We start from the raw sequence: 21735 nt of genomic DNA, 5'->3' as shown, positions 1-21735 counted from the left end.
TTTTACCAGGCAAGTACCAGAACAAAACATGGGAGGGGGCGGAAAGACAAGGGAATGAAGACTACTTCCATGACTGATCAGGGAGATTTAAGCTGAGGAAAGAAGGATGGCCCATAAGAAGGGAAAGGGTTTGTGATAAGGAGATAGGATCAATGCATTCAGATCCTGTGTGGTGACAGACTGTTGGGTTAAGGTACTAAGAGAGTAAAATGGAACCACAGGAGGTGATGGTCTGAGTAGAATGCTTGAAGCTGATATGTAGAAGGCATACAGCTATTGTTCATGGAGAAACAGGTAGCAAAGGCAGACTGGGGTATGACAGCATGTAAGGACAGGAGGTCAAGAAATACAAAGACCATAGTATTGGAAAGATATTGAAACCACTAAGAATCATGACAAGACAGAAGCAGTCACAGAAAACTTGATGTTCAAGTATTTCAGGAACAGGGAGACAGACGACTGCACCAAGAAGGAATAGTAAGCAGTACAATCTAAAGGCAAAGCTTGGAGGACATGCCAGTATTGTTTCAGAGGCAAAAAACTTAAAGTAACCAGATTAGGCCCAAGATGGAGTGACTCATGCTAAGACCCAAGTCAACAAACCAAAACTTAAGTTTCCATGGTTACCTGGCAGAGAAAAGGAAGACCCAGGTCAACTAATCACCGCTTGCCCACTAAGCATATGCTCCATCTAAGGAATTTAACCCTGCTTTCACCAATCAGCAAGTGTCCAGTGTAACTTCCTTGTTCCTGCTCACTTTGATCTATAAAAACCTCACCTTTGGAGTTCCTTTCTATTTACCAGATTGGATGCTGCCTGATTAATGAATTGCTGAATAAACCCTACTACATCAGTAAACTGTCCATGGAAAACATTCTTTCAACAACTGAAAACAAAATGATCTAAATCAATCCAAGAATAGCTGAAGAACATACACATCCACAGTATGGACAATAATGCAAAGATTAAAAACTAGTTATATGTACTTGAAATTGACCTGAAAGGACTTCCATGTACCTTGCTAATTCTTAAAAGGAAAAAAAAAAAAAATGTATATACAGGCCTGCATGGTTTTATGTCTGACAACAGTATGGACAAGTCAAGGTTTTTAAGCAATTATTTCTAAATATTTAAATGAGGCTACAATGGGTCAAAGTACATTAATTTTCCACCATAAAAAATATAAAAATTTCCAGAACACCTGGGTGGCTGAATCAGTTAAGTGTCTGCCTTCAGCTCAGGTCATGATCTCAGGGCCCTGGGTCAGGCTCCCTGCTCAGCGGGTAGCCTGCTTCTCCCTCTCCTTCTGCCACTCCCCCTGCTTGTGCACACACACACATCCTCTCTCTCAAATAAATAAAATCTTTTTTTTTTAATATTTGAGAGAGAGCGCGCGCGCAAGCTGGGGGAAGGGGCAGAGGGAGTAGGACAAGACTCCCCACGTGGAGCCAGATGTGGAGCTTGATCCAGGAACCTGAGATCATGACCGGAACCAAAGGCAGACGCCTCACTGACTGAGCCACCCAGGCACCCCTCAAATAAATAAAATTTAAAAAAGAAAAGAATATAAAAATCTCCATCTTTACCATACTCTCAGAATTGCTAATTAAAATAATAAGTTGAGTCAAGTTTAACAACATTAAAAGAAAATGACCCATCATTATTTACACAATGATAGATGAGCAAGTATCTCAAAATGTCAAATTGTGTGATTATGACTAGCTAGACTCAAACACATGTAAATGGTCCATTGTGTTAGGTCAAAAGAAATTATTTACATCTTGCATCTTTTAATTAGCAAGTAGTTTTAAATCATAATGATCAAGTTTAAGGAAAATCCTTCCCTGAGTGGCCTCTACTACTTTAAAGGAACAGGACACCTGGGGCGTAAGAGAAGGAGGTGGTGGAGGAGGAAGGGCAGATAAAATTTTGCATAATTGGCAGAAAGCTAAGGGCAGGAATTGAAATAACTCTGCGCAAAGTAATACAGATTAACGTCCACCTACAAATCTCTCTCAAATAATACACTTAGGGGACATATGAAATTCTCATGTTAGGATAAACTTTTAGTTTTTAAATAGTTACTGAAGGAGTATTATTATCATAGTCATACAACCTATGTTAACTCCCACTTTCTTTAAATGCGGGGGTGGGGGGGGCTGCAAATCATATGAAAAACTTCCACAGACAACATATGTTTTAGTAACAGGAAACTGTAAATGTCTGTACTGTGGGGGAGGGGGAAACCAGTAGGTTGCCACAGGGACCATGTTCATACTAATATATTAAAAGGTTTTACCTGCTTAGATCTGGTTGCAGCTATCTAAACAGAGAAACTTCAAGAACCTCACAGACACAGGAGAGATACAACACAGTAGTATCTCAATCCATTAATCTCCCCGAGCTGGAGGACTGAACAAGGGAAATGGGAGTCTGGCTCAGAACTGGAGACTTCTGTGATGTCTATAGGAGGGAAGAGGCCAGTAACACCAGTACATTACTCTGCTAGGACAGTAGGTCTTTCTGCGCCCCCCCTCCCACTCCCAGCCAAAATACCACCTGAAAAGCTCCACTTCCAGAGCAGGGCAGAAACCCAAAACTTGAATTCTTCTACAGATCCACTAGGAGCAGAGAGAATACCCAGGAAAGAGAGGAGGCAATGAGAAAATGCTCCAGAGGGATATCTGGATTCTCCCCAATTTATTTATTAACTTGCCCATTACCCATTCTTATTTCCTCCTGTGTTTTTCTTGTAGCCTACAACACCCAAACATGCATCAGCACTATGTAACTTCGTATCTGGGGGAAAAAAATACACTTTAGCATGTTACCTCTAATGAAGTACAAATAAGGGGATTGCACAGAGATGGATATCAAGAAATCTGTGAGATGTGCCTAGAATTTTTCACCAAGCTTGCAATAAATGGGAAGCAATTCTGAGTACCAATAATGCAAGCACTGTGTAGGGAGCTTTTTATCACCTCTATAAAAAAAAAAAACCTAATTTCAAACAGATCATGCTCAAAGGTACTTAGAACTAACAAATGAGGTGGAATTTTAACCTATGTGTTTGACTCCCACCCAAGCTTTTTAATTTCTCCACAGTCCCTAAACTCTAGGGTTAATATTTTATTGTTAAAAAGAAAAAAAACTAGAGAGTCCTTCACAACTTTAGAGACAGACACTCCTTTCCACAAAAGTCACATTCTACACAAACCAAAAGAGTCCCTGAAAAATTATCTAAATTACTTGTTTTGAAATAAGAAACTGAGTCAAGAAGGGCAAAAAGAAAGATGTCTTTCCCAGACTGGTGTCTAATGAGTTGTAATGAGAAATGCAACTAGCAACTATGATTTGCTATCAGGAAAGTTTCTTTAGAGGCAAGTCCCTGGCTCTGACGAACATGCTCACTTCTAGGCTTCCCAAGACTAAAACCATAATAGAAAGATGAATACATATCTGGCTCAGGAGAATGGTTTAAAACATTCACTCTATGTATGCACTGCTCCCCCCCCCCAAAAAAAAAAGAAAAGAAAAAGTAAAATATTTTAAAAAGGCAGACTCCACCATAGGAGCTTTTCCTAATTCTTACAAATATCAACATAAAGCTAATTTATTAGGTTGCCTCAGTACTGCATAATATGGTGGTTCTCACTCTTCCTTTACTGGAGGAAACACAAAGGATTTGTCCTTTCTAAAACTCCAAATATTAACACAGTGCTTAATAACTCTGAAAATTTCAACTCTGACCCCCACAGTTGTTACTGCTCTATGACTTTATTAGAGTGTATGGCTGAAAATTGATGCCATTTATCCATGTAAGTACTTCCTTAATACAACAAATAAAGAGGTTAAGAAATTCTGTACCAGAAAGTCTACTAAAAGCACTGTTAGAGGCTTGAGTCATATTATCATCTGAATTAGATTAACTTCCAAATTCACAACTAGGAAATTTTATGAGGAAATAATAGTTATGTCCTTTTCTTTTTAAGAAAACTACCAGGCTTGTTTGTTCTAACCAGAGGAAATGAAATTTTGGCCCCAAGACCTATTTGAAGGGAGGGAGGGAGGGAGGAAGGGGAAAAGGGGAGAAAGAGGAAGGGAGGAAAATTCAGCAAGTCTTTACCATAAACGTATTTACATTAAAAATTGAAAAGCAGCTGACAGAGCCAACTCACTTTACATAATTTCAGTTATTCACTGTAATTTTTAAACTTTTTCAATCCTTTTATTATAATAGTTGAAATAACAATAGGACTGGAATATTCTCTTTGAACCACAAATACACTCCCCTGACTTCCCTAACCCTGACTGAGACATATTCTTTAAAAATCTACTTTCAACCCACCTTCCTTTTCTACAAGCCAGATGTTCTTTTTAAGAAGTGTTGAGGGGTGCCTGGGTGGCTCAGTCGGTTAAGTGTCTGCCTTTGGCTCAGGTAATGATCCCGGGCTCCTGGGATCAAGTCCCACAATGGGCTCCCTGTTCCACAAGGAGTCAGCTTCTCCCTCTCCCTCTGCCTGCTGCTCCCCCTGCTCCTTTCTTTCTCTCTCTGACAAATAAATAAATCTAAAAAAAAATGTTTAAAAAAAAATGAAAACAAAAAAATTAAAAAGTATTGTCTTGAATGAAATCAAATAGGAAACAGAATTTAAGCAAGGGAATTTATATGTTTCTCAGCTTGATACAGAACAGGGTTTTGGGGGAGGTGGCTGAATTTGTTGTTCTTGTTGTTACCATACAGTGCATTATTGGTTTCTGGAGTAGAATTCAGTGATTCATCACTTACATACAATACCCAGTGCTCATCACAACAAATGCCCTCCTAAATGCCCATCACCCATCTAGCCCATCCCCCACCCACCTCCCTCCATCAACCCTTAGTTTGTTCTCTATCTTCAAGAGTCACTTATGGCTTGTTTCCCTCTCTCCTCTTTCAGAAAAGGGGTTTTAAAAATGCATACACAAAAACACATGCATAAAAATACATATATACTAGTCTTGGCTCTGCCACCAGTTACTATGAGACCTTGTCTAAGTCAATAAATTGTCATTTTCTCATCATTAACGATGATGGAATTCACGTGAATCTACTGTAAGACTAAACTGTATTGAGGCCAAGCACTCCCAAATCAATTCTGGAGTACTGACAACCACCAAACATTGAAGTAAATGACCAGAGGAACCCATTTCTATCCCTGTCTTCTATACAAGACACTCTTCCCCCTTGGTGGAGGGTGGGCGGTGGGTAGAGCAAGAGTTCCCATGCTTTAAAAAAAAAAAAAAAAAAAAAACTCAACAGGAAGATTTCTAAGGTCCATTTCTAAAATTCTAACGTTTTCCAATCAGATCAGACTGTCTCCATAGTGGGCAAATGAACAGGTCCAAGAAGGGAGTAAGGAAAACCTTTACTTCCTTTTCAGTTTGAATCATGTGAGTCCACTATTTTAACAACGGCAAAAATACTTTTTTAACATATAGTCGAAAGAAAATATGGATGGTCTGTGAGAATGTGCCAGTGTTTGACAGACTGATCCAACAAAGATAGAATGGGCTCATCTCTGGGTTAAATTTCCTGCCAAGTACAAAACTGCTTCAAACCAACCAACACACACACACACACATACACACACACGCACACGCGTGCACCCACATGCGCACACCAGTTTTAATGCACTGAGTGGTAGATTTGATTGATTTCATATATTCATCCTGACCTCTTGCATCTCTACCCACGTAACTAAAAGAACAAGAGTCAAGTACTGCTAGATGGTACATTTATTTAAGCAGATAAATGTATAAAGCCTAAGGTCTACATAAAAAAGCAGCTAAGTGATCTTTTTACACATCAGAATGTCCCTTCACTCTTGGGACAGTCAGGCTTAACAAATAAAAACAGAAGATAGCCAATTAAAGTTGAATTTCAGATAAACAATGAACAAATTTTAGTGTACATATGTCCCATACATATATATGGAACATGCAGTAAAAAAATTATTCAATGTTTATCTGAAATTCAGATTTAATTGAGTGCCTTATGTTTTATATGGCAACCCTAATCCCATCCCCAGGCCCCCACCAAGTGTGACAATTATTAGGAATGACCAACCACTCTGGGTTGCCTCAGACTTTGGGGTTTCCCAAGACACAGGACTTTCAGTACTAAAACCAGGAAAGTTTTAGGCAAACCTGTCACCCTACAATTAACCATCTCATGGAATAAGCGAATTGTAGCCTGGATTCTACCACTAGTTAATTTTGATCTTTTGTTTATGAAACAACTTTTCTGTGCCTTATTTTCCCATGTCTGTCATCCTCTGTCATCATTTATCTAACGCACAAAATTTAAAGTGAGGATAAAATGGAATGCAGCAAGTAATAAAGGACTCTGGAAAAATGCAAAGGCACTATAACTGCTAGTTATTAGTATAGTTGGTTTGGGTACAAAGTTCTGTTTATGCAAAATTTCAAAGCAGTTTTACTTAGTTTTATTTACATACTTTAAATAATCTAATGAAGGTACTATTACTTGCAACACTAGTTTGACTGCATATAAAAATGTCCAATAGACTTGCTCCTTTTAGACCTATGGCAATAAGCTCTTGGTGTGATGCTGGCCTCCGCACTTACTCACTGTGTAACAGGGGACAATTCCCTTAACATTCCAGAGCTTCAAGTTCACTATACAACTGGGGTGGTAATAATAAATGCCTCACAAAACTCCCTTTGGGAACAAAGAAATCAGGTGAACACGCTCTACATAAACCACAATATGCAATGCACGTGTTCGTAGCATTTTAAATTCATTCATGCCAAACTATGTATACCAATGCCAATACTTTTCTTTCATCGTGATTATTTCTTATTTATACCCCCACTGACTTTGAAGATACTTAAGTCAAATGTATGCTTACCGAGAGGCTAGGCCAAGGAGCCAAACAGATGGAGTCCGACATTTAGTTCTACTACTTACTAAACGTCACCTTAGGTCAACTAATTTCCTAAGCCTCAATGTCCTCACCCGTAAAATGTGAAGAGGAGTAGTATGTGTATCAAAGAGCGTTAAGAGGACTCAGCAGCCAGCACGCGCCAAGGGTGGTATGTCTGCCTCACAAGAAGCACTCCGGCCTCAGCCACAGGTTATCATCATTTCAGGTTTCAGGCATTTAAGATTCTAAAGGTTAGAAACAGTTGAAATCATAGATCCATCCATAAAATTCCTTATAGAATAATAATAAGAGAATAAGGATACTTAACACATCTTGTATTTGGAATTGGTACTATGCCATTTAGCATCTCTAGTTCACTAGTCAATTTTGGGGATTTCTCTCCATGAGCTTCAGTTAGGTGATGACAAATTTATCTTTAAGAAAATACATATATGAAGAATATTTTTTTCTCAAGGCTAGTACTCCATGCTCAAGTTTAATATCCTTGGAGTTTATGACACAGAACTATCGGATCCCACCCTGTGGGTCCCACTCCTGTCCCAAAGGTAAAGAACGCAAATGCAATATAATTCGGGACCAACTCTTTTTAACCAACTCAACTTACTGGGCCTCCATACGTCTAAAAAAGTTGATCCGCAACAAACTTCCCTAATTCTCAGGGTTTTTATAGTATTACACCTACGGCTAATAACTTCATGCCAAGACCCAGCAACACACAGGGGAGTCCTCAGAGGCGGTTCTGTTGTCCATTCATCAATCCTGTCATGTGGTAGACCCCCATCACCCCCCACCCAGACAACTCACACATCTACATGCGCTCAGGGTTCTGAATCATGTTGCTTCACCTTCCTCATCTAAGGGAAAACCTATTCCTCCTCTGCTTTCTACTCACCTTCCAAGCCACATATCTCCCCTTATTGTCATATCCAAAAGAAGTGATACGAAATTCTCTATATACAAGTGCAGCTTTTTATCCTAGAATTTTGTTTACAGTTGATCCATAGAAAGGAAATGGGGGGAATGGCATGTTCAGTCATCATTATATTATCCAAATGGTAGGGCAGAGAAACTAAACCTTAGGAGCCCTACTTCACAGCACTGTTTTGACAAATTCATCAGTGTGTCCTAACCAGCCAAGAATTAAATGCCCTGACTGTATTATAACAATACTGAATAGGACTACTTACCCCACCCACCCCCACCCCACCCCACCCCACCCCACCCCCCCGCCCAGCCGTTAGTACTAATTCCTTACTTATTCCAATTATCTCCAAAATGGTTAATGAGAGCCACCTATATAAATATTTCAGGAGAACATGATTAGATTATATAATGACATCAGCCTGGATGGTTGGTACTTGAGGGTCTTAGTAACTTCAACTCAATCCAGGTAAGTACTTTATTTAGTATTACATGAACCTAAACCTAAGAGAGTGGATTGGTTGGTAGTTCAATTAACAATTTCACTTTTGAACTTAACTATTTTCTTCCCTACAGCAAAAACAGAAAATGAAATTAAAGAAAATTCAAAGGCCAGAGGCTAAATAGTTGCAAACATATGAAATATGTCAACAAAAGTAATGTGCTTAAAATAAGCAAAATAAAGTACACGTTTGAGAAGATAGTTCAGGTAAATTTAGCCTTTGAGAATGTAAAGAGATTAACTTGTCAAAATTAAGATTTTCAAGATAATTTTAGTGTACACCATCTAAATCTACCCAATCTAAATCTATACCTTTTAATTTTAAGAATTTATAAACTGGGGCGCCTGGGTGGCTCAGTTGGTTAAGCGACTGCCTTCGGCTCAGGTCATGATCCTGGAGTCCTGGGATCGAGTCCCGCATCGGGCTCCCTGCTCGGCAGGGAGCCTGCTTCTCCCTCTGACCCTCCCCCCTCTCATATACTCTCTCTCATTCTCGCTCTCTCAAATAAATAAATAAATCTAAAAAAAAAAAAAAGAATTTATAAACTGTTCAGTAAGATTCCTTAGGTATTTCCTTATCTTTTCCTCCATATCCTTCCTCATCCCAAAAGCCCTTTATCTGTATCTTGGCATATCAGTTAAAAACAAACGAAGGTGGGGCCTGGGTGGCTCAGTCGGTTAAGCTTCCACTTCTTGATTTCAGCTCAGGTTATGATCTCAGGGTTGTGAGATCAAGCCCCGGGTCAGGCTCTGCGCTGGGTGTGGAGCTTGCTTAAGATTCTCTCTCCCCCTCTGCCACCAGCCCCCCAGCTCTCTCCCTTTAAAAAAAAAATTAAGAAAAAGCAAATAATATATATAATAAAGAACTGTAAGTATGTTGTAGAAATATGTAACTACAGGATAAATAACCTGCATCCACAACCAACATATATCAAATTCATTATTTGTATTATCTAAACGTTAATTAAGAATAAGGTTTAACGGGCACCTGGGTGGCTCAGTTGTTAAGCATCTGCCTTCGACTCAGGTCATGATCCCAGGGTCCTGGGATCAAGCCCCTCATGGGGCTCCCTGCTCAGCGGGAGGCCCGCTTCTCCCTCTCCCACTCCCCCTGCCTGTGTTCCCTCTCTTGCTGTGTCTCTGTCAAATAAATAAATAAAATCTTAAAAAAATAAAAAAAGAATAAGGTTTAAACATGCAATACTTCCTTCAGTAAATACTTAAAAGCCTTTTACTGTATTTCACTTTATTCATATAATCTTATTCTATTTTTCCTTAACTTTTTACATAAATTTTCTTCTTCCCATAAACTGTCTATTTTACCATTAATAAAGCTTTTCTGAAACAAGAGTTTTCAAAATTAAAGCTATGAAGATATGGTCTTCCCTCTCTTCTCCACCATTCTCCAGTGTGCCCAGCTTTCTGGCCTCCTGCAGCTTTGCCATAAGTGTTCAAAACCTAGACTGTGTTTTAAAACTAGAAGGCACAAGAAAAAGGAATCTAACTTCAACAGCTATGAGAAATATCTGGCCCTACTCTAGGAAATTGTTTCGTGATTAGCCAAAAGGACAGCAAACCTGCTGCTGTTCCCATCTCCTTCCAAACTTCAAACCTAGATCACTTTCACATAGGAACGACAATATTCTGAATAATTTCTCTACTGCATGGCTATATGCACAGATAACCTTTTCTGTTACCATCTGAATGTGGAACAATGGATCATCAAGTTGAGTGAAGGCCATCAGAACTTGTCTACTCTAGAAAATACTTAAATGTAAATTACTAGAATCATGGACAGAAAATACTTTAAACCAATATAACTGAACACCAAGAAAAAAAATAAGAATAATGGACTTGCTGTGCATCTCTAACAGAGTTAAGACACTAGACAATACCTATGGTAATGGGTCTACATTTATTCATGTACAACTCTATTTGTTAATGTTCTTCTACACACCCTTTTTCGATGGACTAACACCAACTGCATTAAAATAAAACTCTGTAATCACAATTTGCTTCTCCAGATTTTTTAAGGAGCTCAAAATACTTCACTCTGACCATCACACAAAGGACAAGTTCACATGCGAATCAGTTCAATTCTTCCATCATTTCAGAAGTCACAGGCCTTCTGAATATGCACAGTTCCCACATGTAACACCATGGGGTTCTAACTTTTACAATACAAGACACCAGGTTCCTCAAACCGTCTGTGACATTCTGTTTACTTCCTAATACACTTAACCGGTATACAGTGACAAATGTCCTTTCCCTTTTTGGGTACCTGATCAAGTCTAGGCAAAATAATGAGAGACAAAGTTACTTTTGTCACTTTGCTATAGCACTTTATCCCCAGGCACCACTCACCACTTCCTTGTTCCCTAAGTAGGTGTACTAAAACTCCATAACCATTTCCCTGTCTACCCCAATCCAGCCAACCCTCTATAAAGGCAATACTAACCGCAGTCCTCTATACAAATGCCTTACTATTTAACACCCATTGTTTAATACACAGTAAATTTTATATATATACATAAAAAATATATATATTTTTTTTTTTCTAAGTAGGCTCCATGCCCAATGTGGGGCTTGAACTCAGGACCCTGAGATTGAGAGTCACATGTTCTACCAACTAAGCAAGCCAGCTGCCCCTACACAGCTAAGTTACCTTTGCAATTTCAATTTCTTTGTAAATCTAAACTCTGTTGGGCCATTCTTAGCCAGAAATTCAAAGTCTGGAGTTTCCAAAACCCGCTAAGCACTAAAAGAAATGTGTAGAGAAACTACTGTGTACTGATGTATTCACTTAGTGACTTCAAAGCACTCCTCATGTGGCCAAGTATACAATCCACGAAAATGTAGGCACCGAAATATCTAAAATAAAGTGAAGGCACATCAACGGACAAGGAATATTCCTCTTTCCATCACACCTGCTTCATTACAAGACGGTCATCTTGGATATGCACATAAAAGGTCTAGAAGGACACACTCCAAATTGGTAAGGGGTAATCCCCTTGCAAAAGAATCATGGGAACAGAGAAATTACCCTTTTACTTACAGACTCCTATACTGTTTAGTTTTTTATTAATAAATATAATATTTATTTGCATTCTTTTCAAAATCCATAGAAAACAAAGATTAGTAAATTCGACCAATATGGGCAAAGATCTGTGTGGGGGGGGGTGGGAAGGGAAGCAAAGATTTTGAAATGATCTTCTGAAACAGAAGATAAATGTCAACACTCATGATTCTAATTGATAAAAATGCTTACTGCTTTTATATTCTCAAAGCATTCTTAAAGCATTTTATCAACATGGACTATTCCTTGTAGCAGTTCTAGCCAATTTTACTTGTACTCAGATGCTAGAAAGTTTCAGTTCACTTGATCCTCAAATTCTTGCCCCCAAATTTCAAGAAACTAATTCACTTCAGGAGCCACAGTAAGGAAAGACTACAACTTGCCACATTCTAGCCCACTGCAACTATGAGTAACATGTAGAACTTGCTGCAGGTTAACAAAAAGCCCACTGCTGTTTTCCGGGCCTGCAACCAACAACTTCCGTTAAAATGTCCAGTTAGGAATTTCAAATAACACTAACACAAATTTAAAATGACTAGCACATGCTGAAATGGTAATACCACTCTAATTAGTGCTAAACTTCACAAAATTAAGAGGTTATTGAGTTCACAAACGCTCACACAAATACTTAAATGAAATTCAATTTGAGAAAAGATCAGTGATATTGGTGAATAACATGGCTTAATGTTCTAATGCATTTGTATTGAATTAAAATTAGTAGGAAAGGGGCGCCTGGGTGGCTCAGCTGGTTAAGCGTCTGCCTTTGGCTAGGGTCATGATCTCAGGTTCCTGAGATCGAGCCCCGCATCGGCAGGCTCATTGTTCAGCAGGGGGCCTGCTTCTCCCTCTCCCTCTCTCTAATAAATGAATAAAATCTTTTAAAAAAATAAAATTAGTAGGAAAGCTACCTTCTCCTTTCGTAATTCTACAATCACAAAATGGGAAGAATTAAAAAAAAATGTTTTTGACAGTTTAGATACACTTGGTTTTAACTTAATACACTGTATGCTTAACAGAAGTATTTTGTAGTTAACAAAATTAACATTTTACCAGTTGACAATGGTAGGAGGTGCCAGTGCCTTCAAGATCTGCGTCTTTGTTTCAATACCTGTCGAAACAAACATAAAAAGACAAACATTACTACTTGTAGTCTAATCAATCAGAGCCAAATACCAGCCTTTTCCTGGAGATATTTTTACTTCCAAAATCTCACAGAAAAATTTCTGCTTTTTTTGAAAACACCATCTATCACACTAGCAAATGACATCTTATCATGTAACCTTTCATCAAAAAAAGCATGTTATGTATCATTACACATCTATTAGAATGGACAAAATCCAAAAATACTGACATCACCAAATGTTGGCAAGAATACGGCGCAAGAGGAACTCAATCGTTTCTGGAGGGAATGCAAACTGCACAGCCACTTTGGAAGACAAGTTTGGCAGTTTCCTAGAAAACTAAACATATTCTTTACAGTATGATCCAGCAACTGAGCCTCCTTGGTATTTACCCAAATGAGCTGAAAGCTTATGACTAATGGGAAAAAAAAAAAAAAAACTACATACAAATATTTATAGCGGCTTTATTCATAATTGCCAAAACTTGGAAGTAACCAAGATGTCCTTGAATGCATAAACTGTGGTACATCCAGGCAATGGAATATTATTCAGCACTAAAAAGAAATGAGCTATCAAGCCATGAAAAGACATGGAGGAAACTTAAATGCACATCACTAAGTGAATGAAGTCAACCTGAAAAGGCTAATACACTGTCTGATTCCAACTCTACAGCATTCTGGAAAAGGAAAAGCTACTGAGACAGTAAAAGGTTGCCGAGGGTTAAGGAGGAAAATGGGATGAACAGGCAGAGCACAGAGGATTTGGGGGGTGGTAGAATCACTCTGTATACTATTACAGTAGATAAACATCATTACATATTTGCCCAAACCCCCAGAATGTACACCAAGAGTGAGCCCTAAAGGTAAAATAAGGACTCTGAGTGATAATGATGTATCAGTGTAGGTTCACTGACTGCAATAAATGTACCATTCTGGTGTGGGACTATTGATATATAATGAGGTCAGAGGTACGTAGGAAATCTCTGAACCTTCTGCTCAATTTTGCTTTCAACCTGAAACTGCTCTAAAAAATAAAGTCTATTAAAATAAAAAGGTACATCCAAAACTTTTAAAAAGGCATATACTGAGTTTATTCTCTCATAATGGTAATGGTCAAGAAGAATAATTACTAAGATTTATAAACAGTATTTCACTGTGTATACAACACTTTTATCCACTATCCCAATGACTTTTTTAAGATTTATTTATTCATTTGACAGAGGGGGAGAGAGAGAGAGAGCACAAGCAGGGGGAGAGGGGGAGGAAGAAGCAGACTCCCCGCTGAGCTGAGGGCCAGACGTGGGGCTCAATCCCAGGACCCTGGGATCATGACCTGAGCCGAAGGCAAACAGACGCTTAACCATCTGAGCCCACCCAGGCATCCCTCAATGATTTTTTTTTTTTTTAAAGCTTTTATTTCTTTGACAGAGAGAGACACAGCAAGAGAGGGAACACATGCAGGGGGAGTGGGAGAGGGAGAAGGAGGCTTCCCACTGAGCAGGGAGCCCGATGTGGGGCTCGATCCCAGGACCCTGATATCATGACCTGAGCCGAAGGCAGACGCTTAACAACTGAGCCACCCAGGCAATGATTTTCTCAAATGCTTGTGAAGCAGGCAGGTTTGCGGTCATTATAGGCGTTTAAATAAATAATAATAATAATTTAACATGAGCCCAAACACACGGAGCCTGTAAGTGGAACTAACAGTTAAGTATTTTGACAAAATTTAGCATATCACTACTCATTCTTAATTTCCTCATTCCCTGTGAGGCAGCCAGATATACTTTAAAAAAAAAAAAGGACTAGGCCTTAAAACCAGATATCCCCAGGTCCATAGCCCCCACTCTTTCTCATTAGCAATGACTCTAAACAAATTCATTCGTTTATTCATCCATTTATCCACCTATCCATCTGGGTGGGGGGAAATCTTACAAATTTACCTGCTATTTCTTATGCCAGTTTCCTCATACGTAAATAGGGACGACAACATATATATACAATTCATATCCAGAATATCTGTTGAATTTCTATAAATGAAAGACAACTCAGTAGAAAAAATAGGCTACACATGTCCATGGGAAAAAAACCTAAACGTCCATTAACTATGAAATAGTCAGCCTCACTATCAAAGAAACACAAATAAAAACATTATCATTCCCCCCTATCAAATTTTTTTAATTAGAAAAAACATCACAAGCATTGGCAAGGATAGAGGGAACAAGAGTGCAGCCACTTCAGAGAGCAAGTAATTTGGCAGCATCCAGCAAAAGCTGAAAATGTAAATTCCTATGACCTAGCAAATGCCTCCTTAAAAAATTTGCCCTGGAGAAATTTTGGCACATGTGCATACTTACTTTACCATATTTTGTTTTGTTAATTAAATGGTCCAACATGACAGGTCCTGGTATTTAATTGGCCTTTAATAAATGTTGAATCTCCTCAACAACTAGTTAGTGAATGAATGCCTACTCGGCTCCATACCCAATGCTTCCCATTCTGGAAATGTGCCCACAGGACTCAAAAAGCTCCCGCTCCAGAGATAGAGACCGACAAGACAAACAGTACTGACATGGCCAAAACTACTGGATAAGGAGATGGGCTGTATTAAGGAAAGAGACAGGTAAATGCAGTCCTTGGTCTCAGAGGAGGAAAGAAGGTCAAGGAAGGCTGACTAAGAACTGAGCGGATCCACAGATTTTTGGCAAAGACCGGAGAGAGGAAACCACAGGCTGTAATAATAGCATCTGCAAAAGCACAGAAAGCACTGGAGAACTCTTAAGTACCCGGAAGCAGGCTGATAGATGACCCCAGAGGTATCAGGCCCTAATCCCTGGAACCTGCAAATGTTACCTTACTTGAGAAAAGGGTCTTTGCAGATGTGACTGAATTGAGGATCAGGGGATGAGAGAGCAGTTGGGATGACCAGCTGGGCCCTAACGCCATCACAAGCGTCCTTAGAAGAAAGGTGGCAGATCTGACACTCCTTTTGAGAAGGCAACGTGAGGACAGAGCAGAGAGGTACCGTTGGCCTGGAAGGCTGGAGCCAGGCCACCGAGTACAGCAGGCACAGTGACTAGAGAGGCGAGAACAGATTCTTCTCTGGAGGGGGCACCGCTATGCCAACGCCTGATTTCAGCCCAGTCAACTTCTGGCCCCTTTTAACTGTGGGATAATTGATCTCTGTTGTGCTAAGCCATCGAATTCATGGTGTTACAGCAGCTCTAAGAAACAAAGGCAGTATCTCACTGGCACTGCCCTGTAAGCCCTGCAAAGTGCTAAGTGGTTTAGATATTACCCAAATCTCTGAAGAGCCATCCAGATTTGTACTCAGAATAGCCTATCAGATCTCTCATAGTGTTAAATCTCATGCCAATGTGGGAAATTTATAGATATGGCCGGGGGGGGGGGGGAAGTACACCTAGAAACAGAAAAATAAGAATCAAAAATCCAGAGAGAATATGAAGTTCTCGATCACCAGATATTTAACAAAAACCCATCACGATGGAAGACACAAATGAAAACTGAAAGGGGGGCGGAACTGGATGGAAACAGACGATGCAGAAATAGAGGGAATACTTTAAATACATGTGACTAATCCTTCAAAAAGACAGACGCTCTTGTTGATGAAACACAAACGGGGCACCATACAGGACTAAAAAGAAAAAGCTCTTGTTAAAATTAAGAATAGCACCTGATATTAAATTTAAAAATCAACAGATATATTAGAAAAAAGGTTGAGAATATTTTCCCAGAAAGGAAGCAAAATCAAAGAAGTAAAAAACAGAAATCAAAAAGACTTTTAAAAATAAGGTTGTAGCTGGGGGCATAGGGCTATAGAGGCATAGGGGTTCTGGGGTTTCCAAAAGTCCAGGGTCAGCCATTCACCAAAGGCAGAGACACAAGTGGTGGGGAAATGAGAAAGGAAATTTATTTCAGTGAGGCCCACACAGGGAACAGAGCGGACTGATGTTTTAAAGACTGCCTCCAGGGGCGCCTGGGTGGCTCAGTCGTTAAGGGTCTACCTTCAGCTCAGGTCATGATCCCAGGGTCCTGGAATCGAGTCCCACGTCCAGCTCCCTGCTTGGCGGAAAGCCTGCTTCTCCCTCTCCCGCTCTCCCTGCTGGTGTTCCTGCTCTCGCTCTCTGTCAAATAAATAAATAAAAAATCTTTAAAAAAAAGAAAGAAAAAAAAGACTGCCTCCAAAGTGCTGAAAATACTTCTAGGTTTATGCAAGGAAATGTGGGACAAGGTCAGTGGGTACATGCAGATGGGCAGTGAAGTTCAGGTGGATCACTGTCTTGGGATCAACCACACACACAAGTCTGGCTGGCTCAGGGCACTCCTGATTGCTTGAGGGGGTAGTTTCGGTTCCCATCACAAGATGTTCTGTGCAGGGTCTTTTGCCTGAGTTAAAGAGATAAGCAGGAAAGAAAAACTTAATTAGAAAGTCTGAGGTCAAAATGGAGGTAGTCGAAGTCCTTTTTCAAGGTGTTGAATTAATCCAAAAGATCAAGTTCCACTAAAAGGAATTCTAGAAAGAACCAAGAGAATGAAGAGGCAGAAATTACTGAAGCACTCGGCAGTAAAATATCCCAGAGCTGACGGATGCTAGTCTTCAATTTGGAAAAGGCCCCACGGAGTGCTGAGCAGATGAATGGGGGCAAAAATAAGTGACCTCTAGACACAACCTTGTGAATTCTCAGAGCACTAGGTTTAAGACTATCCCAAAAGCTTCCAAAAAAAAACCAAACAGTAGGTCACCTACAAATAATTATATAACTGATCAATACATAAGGATACTTTACAGAAAGTGCTCCAGACAAACCAGGATGTATAGTCACCCTTCCTTTTTTTTTTTTTTTTTTAAAGATTTATTTATTTGACAGAGAGAGACACAGAGAGAGAGGGAACACAAGCAGGGGGAGTCGGAGAGGGAGAAGCGGGCTTCCCGCCGAGCAGAGAGCCCGATGCGGGGCTCGATTCCAGGGCCCTGAGATCATGACCTGAGCCGAAGGCAGACCCTTAACGACTGAGCCACCCAGGCGCCCCTATAGTCACCCTTCCTATAAAGGAGAAAGAATCACACTGGCCTCAGATGTCTTTGCAACCCTGGAAGGCTATCAACAATGCCTTCAAAGTTTTGAGGGAAATGAATTTTAAATTACAATTCTACTCCTGGCTAAATTCCTGATCAATTGCCAGGAAGAATAAAGAAATATTCTGAGATGTAAGGCCTCAGGAAATTTACATTCTGCAAACATACTCTGATAAGAAATTACTTTAAAAATTCCTCCACCATGTGCACACATTGATAGTACTTTTAAAGACAATTTTATTAAAGCTAGAACTGACCTACAGTTTTGTACTATTTTACAAGAGCTAGATCCCATAGGTTAAGGGCTTAGTCCCGCCAAGACTATTCCCCACTTGCTAGTCACGAGTCACCAGCTGGTTACAAACCAGGGATTCCCACAATCCCCTCCTCAAGTTCAATAATTTGCTAGAATGGCAACTCAGGAACACCCATTATTTATGTTTACTGGTTTATTATAAAGAATACATCTCCAGAACAGCCAAAGGGAAGGTGTGCATAGGGCAAGGGACAGGGGGAGGAGACACCACAGAACTTCCAAACCCTCCCCAGGTGTGCCACCTTCCCAGCACCTGGCCCAGGTCACCAACACAGAAGCTTGTTCATCGTTCAAGAGTTTATCATCTCCAGCCCCCTCACTCCTCATAGGAGGTCGATGGGTGGGTCTGAAGTTTAAACTATCACTGGGTCTTTCTGGTGACCAGCCCCATCCTGAGGCTATCTAGAGAAACCCAACCTAAGTTGCTTCATTAGCATAAACTCAGGTGTTCAAAGGGAGTGTTTATGAATAACAAAAGACTCCTATCACTCGGGAAATTCCAAGGGTCTTCAGGAGCTCAAAGACCAAACATTTTTATATTATACCCCAGGATTCTGTTATCATTCTCTATATTAGCAGTTTAAATGGGAGGGAAAGGTGTGATCATGTCAGTATATGTATTTAAAAAAAAAGTATTTAAGGAAAGTAAATATCAATTATCAACTTTAAAAGGAACTTCATATTACAAAGCCTTAGTACAGAAAAAATGTAAAACATCTCACTAATAATTTTTATATTGATTATATGTTGAAATAATACTTTGGATACAAGTATTCCCCCTCCCTTATCCCCGGGGGGGGGAGGGGAACGGAATACATTCCAAGAACCCCAGTGGATGCCTGAAACCACACACAGTACTGAACCCTACAGACACTATGTTTTCTCCTATACATACATACCTATGATAAAGTTTTATTTGTAAATTAGGCAAAGTAAGAGATTAACAATGTTAAAAAGAAAAATACAGGCCTGAAATGGCATCACTTAAGCCAAATCACTAATACCTAATCTTGCAGTTTCAACCTCCTCAAGAAATGTAGTCTTAATGGGGTCAGTCAGGAATTTTCTGATCAGCATCAATGAAGTAATATGTCACAGGGGCCTTCTCCACACACCCCCAAAAGGAAGATGATTTAATTTGCATAAGACCCCCCTGCCATCCCCATAAGGGAAGATGATCTTGAATGAAACAATCCTTCTTTTTTTTTTTTTTTTTTTTTTTTTTTTTAAAGATTTTATTTATTTATTCATGAGAGACAGAGAGAGAGAGAGAGAGAGAAGCAGGCTCCCAAGGAGCAGGGAGCCCGATGCGGGACTCGATCCCAGGACCCTGGGATCACGACCTGAGCCAAAGGCAGACGCTTAACCATCTGAGCCACCCAGGCGCCCCCTTCTTTTTTTTTTTAAAGATTTTATTTATTTATTTGACAGAGAGAGACAGACAGCAAGAGAGGAACACAAGCAGGGGGAGTGGGAGAGGGAGAAGCAGGCTTCCCGCTGAGGAGGGAGCCCGATGTGGGGCTCGATCCCACGACCCTGGGATCATGACCTGAGCAGAAGGCAGACGCTTAACGACTGAGCCACCCAGGAGCCCCTCAATCCTTTTCTTTTTTAATTACTTTCTCACCCCATCCTCTTCCATTTTCTACAACTCCTTGGAGCTCTCCCCTACTTGCTGATGGGATGCTACCCGAGTCATGAATCATTTAATAAAATCTATGAGGTCTTCAAATTTACTTGAACTTTGTTTTTAAACAGCAATAATAATAAAATAGAACAACTGTAACATACTGTAATAAAAGTTAGGTTAACTATACTGGAATTAAAATTAAAAACTTAATATTAAGTTATGTGAATGTAGTCTCTTAAAACATTTTATCTTAATGTACTCACCCTTCTTGTGCTAGATGATAAAATGCCTAGGGGATGAGATGAAGAGAGGTGAAGGTGGTGAAGTTGTGGACCAGCCTTAGGTTCCTGCTGACCTTCTGAGGAAAGGTCAGAAAAAGAGCATTTGCTTCCAAGGCCACCGCTGACTTGAGGGTAACTGAAACTACTGACAGAGAAACTGCAGATAAGAGGGTACCTACTGTATGCTGGATTAAATAAAATATATTCAAGTTACCGGTTTCTTTTTACTTTATTTAATATGCCTACTAGAAGTTTAAAGTTACATATATGGCTCATATTTGTGGCTCTCATTGCATTTCTTTTAGACAGCACTGCAGTTTAGCCAACGCAATGATGAGAAAAAGAAGTAAGCATGAATACTGGAAAAGGAGAGGAGAAAGGAATCTTCATTGTTTGCGTATGATTGCCCTTCTGACAAGAACATCCAAAAGAATCATTTGAAAGCTATCCAGCCAGAGACAGAATTCACCAAGTTATCTGGATACTAGGTAAATAATAAAAATTGATAGTTTCTCTATATACTTGTAGTAACTAGTTAAAAAATGAAAAGAGGGGTGCCTGGCTGGCTCTGTCCATACAGCATGCAACTCTTGATCTTGGGGTCATGAGTTCAAGCCCCACGTTGGGGGTAGTTTACATTAAAAAAAAGGGGGTGTGTGGGTGGCTCAGTCGGTTGGGCGTCCAACTCTTGATTTCAGCTCAGGTTATGATCTTGGGGTTGGGAGATGGAGCTTTGCGCGCTGTGCTGGGTATGGAGCCTGCTTTGGATTCTCTCTCTCCCTCTCCCTCTGCCTCTGCCCTTCCCCCCCCCCAAAAAAATGAAAAGAGAGAAGATCTTTTTTTCTTTTTAAAGACTTTATTTATTTGACAGAGAGTGAGTGAGAGTAGGAACACAAGGAGGGGGAGTGGGAGAGGGAGAAGCAGGCTTCCCATGGAGCAGGGAACCTGATGTGGGTCTCGATCCCAGAGCCCTGAGATCATGACCTGAGCCCAAGGCAGACGCTTAACGACTGAGCCACCCAGGTGCCCCAAAAGAGAGAAATCTTAGTCACAATAGTAAAAGCAACTTTAAAATACTTCATATACACACCATCTTATTTAAACATATGTATGTAGGGACACCTGGCTGGCTCAGTAGAACATGCAACTCTTATCTCTGGGTTATGAGTTTGAGCCCCACGTTGGGTGTAGATTACTTAAAAATAAAATCTTTTAAAAAAAGAAATAAAAATAAACATATATATAAGTATGTATGTACATACGTATAAAATGCTACTGACAGACACTAAATTAAAAAACAGACTAGTTCCTGGGTATAAAAGATCATTATAATTCTGCCAAAATTAACCTACAAACCAAATACAATCCCAATCAAAATCCTAGTAGGACCTTATTACTTGTTTGTTTTGTGTGATTACCTGATATTAGTTCCAAAGTTTATCTAGAGGAAAACATTTTAAGATTTGCTAATAAAGGTGTTCAATAAATGTTGATTGACCAAAAAAAAAAAAAAAATTTGCTAATAAAACTTGAAAACAAGAATACTTAGTGCGTACTTGCCCTATTAGATGTCAAAACTAACAACTAACTGTTCAAGATATTGTCAGAATACAGAATTTTTTTTTTATTGTTATGTTAATCCCCATACATTACATCATTAGTTTTACATGTAGTGTTCCATGATTCATTGTTTGTGCATAACACCCAGTGCTCCATGCAGAACGTGCCCTCCTCAATACCCATCACCAGGCTAACCCATCCTCTGGTACAGAATTTTAAAGCCAGAAAACAGTCACGGGATTTTTATATTTGACCACAGTGGCACTTCAGATCAGTGGTTAAA

At 39.7% G+C, this 21735-nt stretch overlaps 1 protein-coding gene across 1 annotated transcript in view; it reads right to left on the bottom strand.

Moving 5' to 3' along the window:
* ACSL3 (acyl-CoA synthetase long chain family member 3) overlaps positions 1–21735 on the bottom strand; it is a 71878-nt gene that overhangs the window by 35603 nt on the left and 14540 nt on the right. The window contains 1 exon segment of the mRNA XM_021702693.1: positions 12501–12558. The gene's annotated coding sequence lies outside the window, so the exon portion shown is untranslated.

This window comes from Neomonachus schauinslandi, chromosome 3, assembly GCF_002201575.2.
Source record: "Neomonachus schauinslandi chromosome 3, ASM220157v2, whole genome shotgun sequence".
Lineage (NCBI taxonomy): Eukaryota > Metazoa > Chordata > Mammalia > Carnivora > Phocidae > Neomonachus > Neomonachus schauinslandi.
Note: the sequence above shows the minus strand (reverse complement) of the source record. Positions and strands in the feature narration are given on the sequence as shown.